Here is a 4,846-nt window from a genome sequence, read left to right as displayed (position 1 = left end):
ATGTCTGGCCTATTTGCATCTATCTTTCTGTCAGTTTGAATGGGGAAGTTCCAGAGGAGTGAGATGTGGTCATTTTCAAGCACTGGGGGTGGTTTGTGTTCCCACCAGTTTTTTTCATGGGGCAAATCCAGGTTTTTGCAGATTACCCAGTGAATATATTGTGCAGCTCTATCGTGTCTGTTGAGATACTCTGTAGGCGCTAGAAGACTGCACTTGGAGACCACATGGTCAATGGTTTCATTTTGTTGCTTGCATACACGACACGTTGGACTGCTTCTGATCTTTAATATGTTGGCCTGGTAGTTTCTTGTTGGTAGGCATTGATCTTGAGCTGCTATGATAAACCCCTCTGTTTCAGATTTTAAGCCAGAGGCCATTAGCCATTGATGGGTCAGGGCTTTATCAACATCTGCATTATTTGCTCTCTTTGGGTATTTGCCATAGAGAGGTTTTTATTATTATTATTATTATTATTATTATTATTATTATTATTATTATTATTATTATTATTATTATTATTATTATTATCATCATCATCATCATTATTATTTTTATTATTAAGGTCACTGCATGGAATCGAACTCTTGGGGTTAGTAGCCCGCCATCTTAATCACTACGCCATACGCCACACGCCATATACCTACGGGCATATGGCGTAGTGTAAATAATATAAATACTGTACATAATTCTCATCTCTTAAATATAGAACTGTAACACACATATATATTTGAACATATTCGAAAATGGTACTGAATCAGAATCAGAATGTAATGTAAATATAAGCATAAACTTATAATATTAACACAGTTCCTTCAAAAGCACATGGGCAAATAACTCCTTTTAGGTATTTCGGAACCTAACCTTCATCATAACAAAACTGTTTTTGATTGGAATATGTTTCAATAAAATAAAAATCAAGTAATTATTATCACTCATTCGTGCCTGGTTTGAACTCCCCAATAAAGTTCTTCTCTTTTGTGCTGCCTGCAACTGTTTTTGAATCATAAACTTTAGGAAATAGAAAAACATTTTTGAAATTATTGTAGCATATACCCAGATATCTACCATTAAGGATTTGCTTCCCTCCGTCTTCCCTTCCTTGGATCTTTCCCTTTTCTATGTTTCTGACGAAGAGCTCCACTCGAAACGTTAAATCCTTCTTCTTTCTTTCCTTTCCTGAGCGTCCAATAACACTAAACTTGTTCCACGTCCTCGCGTTGTTGTATTTTCTCTTTGTGCTTCATTTTTGGATTAACTATATATATATATATATATATATATATATATATATATATATATATATATATATATATATATATGTGTGTGTGTGTGTGTGTGTGTGTGTGTGTGTGTATACTCATTACAGATACAAGGTAAAAAATTATTAATTTAATTATTAATAAATTTTACCAAGTAGTTTCGGTATGGAAAAAACCCCATTATCGGTAAAAACTTGGACAAAAAATTTTTTTTATATAATTATAAATATAATTAAGAGTTTAGCAACAAGTTGCTTCACCACATACCGAAAATTTAGAAATAGTAGTCAAGATACAGCTAATTCTTTTAACTACAAATATGACTCCACAGACAACAATATTTGTTACTCACATAGGCAAGAAGAAAAAAAACTAACGAAATCAAACAGTCTATGATTAATTATGGACACGTTTCTGGATTAGAATTATGCAAATTCATTTCCTACATCGGCATAATAATTCGAGAATTATAAATTTGAAAATGCTACAAAAACATACCCTTTGCATCCTCGACCAAGCGCCATCGAAACATAATACAAGGTAGTCAGCACATCCAAATTTATATAGACGAGTGATTTCATATTTTCCCTCCAAGATTACCATGTGCGTCACAAGATAGCACGAATACATAGATGCGCAAAAACACGTGTGCGCATACGTAATTGTGTGTGTCTATATACATATACATACATTCATATACGAGGGGCGTTCAATAAGTAATGCCCCTGACCCACTTCCCATAGCAGTAGAGCAACGAAACTTGGCACAGTTATTAGTCTTTTTCTACATAGGAACCACCCAGAGTTACGCATTTCTCCCATTGTTTGATGCAGCTCTGGAGACCGTTTTTGTAGAAGACCCCAGCTTGGTCCTCCAACCTGAACGTGATTTCAGAAATCAAGGCTGCATCATCTGGGAAACGCTTTCCTTTCAAAAACAACTTCATGACTGGGAAGAGGTGAAAATCAGAGGGTGCATGGTCAGAAAAGTAGGGGGATGGGGGAGGAGTTCATAGCCATACGCCTGTGCTTCTGATCTGGCGACAAGCGAGTTGTGGACCGGAGCGTTGTCCTGCAGGAGGAGGATGTCTTTGCTGATCTTGCCCCGCCTCTTGATTTTGATAACTTCTCTTAATTTCCTCAAAAGTGAAGCATAATAGGCTCCTGCAATTGTGGTACCCTTCGCCAGGAAATCTGTCATCACTACTCCGTCCTGGTCCCAGAAGACTGTGAGCATGACCTTGCCAGCGGAGGGCTGCACACTTGCCTTCTTTGGAGGAGGTGAGTCACGGTGCTTCCACTGCATTGACTGGGCTTTGGTGTCTGGATCATCGTGATGGACCCAGGTTTCATCCTGTGTAATCAGTCTTTTGAAAACTTTTGACTCATCTTCTTGGCACATCTCCAAATTCACCCTCGAGCACTCGACGCGTTCTTGCTTCTGGAAAGGCGTGAGCAACCTGGGAATCCATCTGGCAGACACCTTTTGCATATGCAAATGGTCATGAATGATAGTTTCCACAGACCCGGTACTAATCTTGACCTCATGGGCTATTTGGCGAATAATTATGCGTCGATCTTCCAAAATGGCAGCCTCAACTTGACGGACAGATGCCTCATCAATGGCAGAAGGGGCGACCAGATCTGGGAGCTGTTTCCACAGAGTTCCGACCATGTTTGAATTCACGATGCCAGCGTTTTACAAGGTCATATGATGGGGCATCATGACCATAAGTTACTTTCATTTCATCAAAAGTCTCCCGTGGTGTGCGTCCTTTCAAATACGAAAACCGGATCACTGCTCGACACTCAACAGGCTCCATTTCACATTTGACTCGGTTCAAATACCTGTAAATCAGAAACCACAATTAATTCAGAGCTGTAATTTGCCACTTACTCTATAGAGATATAAATGATTGCACATGCATTACTTATTAAACGTCCCTCGTAAGTACAAGAAAAATGAATATTGTTTACGCGCATATGGTCTAAGTATTGATCTAAGTATCATGTAAAATAGGTTATACTTATACATCAATTGATTTAGTTAATTATGAAAGCTATTAAAAGTACCGACATTTAATATTATAAGCTATATTCAATTTTGTTTAGTTGTGTGTAAAAGGGAGAAAAGAAATATGTAAGTGGAAAACAATTTTGAAGTGTACAGAAGATACGTAAATAAATGGGCACATAGCAATTATATACATATATATATATATATATATATATACATATACATATGTACATACATGCTCATACATTCATACACACACTCATATTATGTGTTTGTGTGTAGATGTATATATACATATGCATACATACATTCATACATACATACATATATACATACATACATACATACATACATACATACATACACACACACATACATACATACATACATACATACATACATACATACATACATACATACATATATATATATATACACAGTAATCCTTCGACTATCGCGGGTGTTTCGTTTCAAAAAACCCCGCAATAGGTGAAAATTCGCGAAGTAGAACTAATACTGTATATTTTATTATAATTTCTATAATTTGCATATATTTGTTTTATTATTTAAGCTTAAGCTTTGATAAACACTCCCCTCACTCTTAGGAGTAAACGTGTCTTCTCGGGTGAGGAACACAGTGACGGGGAGTTGCTGACGCTACCTTTTTTTTGTCTGTGTAAGGAAGAAAGCCTTAAACGGTGCAAAACGCTTGGGTTTTAAATAAATTCACAATTTTACACACAAGTGCAAAACACGCACACACGCACACACACACACACACGCACACACACACACGCACGCACGCGCGCGCGCACACACACACACACACACACACACACACACACACACACACACGAGAATGAATGTCCAACACCGCATTGTTCGATAAACTTCTTTTTAGTTTTGTCTTACGGCCACCATTTGTTTCATGCTAAGAACATATCTTCATATGTTAATTTTTGAAGCCGATAACAATGAAGAATGGTGTTCCCCTCCGTTTGGGATTAAAACACGAGAAATTATAGAAGTTTCCAATAAAGTTTGACAAGCTAAACAAGTAATCAAGGGGCGCGACTCTTGGGTCATAACTGTTGAGCGATTATCTCCCATTGTGCTGAATGATCAGTTTGTTTATATTATATTATATTCCTGGATATGTGTAATGATCATATGTTTATATGTTGAGGGAGTTCGTCATGGGGTTATGTGTCTTCTATTTGTGTAGTTCGTATGATGTATATACTTAATGTTCACATTCAGAGAAAAAAGACCTATCGTGGCAGGATCGGAAGAGTGCGTGGTGCTTCGTGTTTGAAATGTCGGAGTGTAAAATAATGATTGTGCATTCATAGGGAGGTTTCATTCCTAAATGTTTAAGATGTTATCTTTTGGTTGAATGATATTAAGCTTTCCAGTAATACAAAGCTCACATTTGGCACTCTGTCCCCTGTATTTTCAGGTTTTAGCAATAATGCGCCTTGTTATCTGGGAGTTGCTTACTCCTCCTTTTTTTACAATGTTTATATTGTATTGGAAAGAGATGTCGCATGTCTTTTATTTTTGTCCCTGAA

This window comes from Octopus sinensis, linkage group LG11, assembly GCF_006345805.1.
Source record: "Octopus sinensis linkage group LG11, ASM634580v1, whole genome shotgun sequence".
In the NCBI taxonomy this organism is placed as follows: Eukaryota; Metazoa; Mollusca; class Cephalopoda; order Octopoda; family Octopodidae; genus Octopus; species Octopus sinensis.
This window is presented reverse-complemented; position numbering follows the sequence as displayed.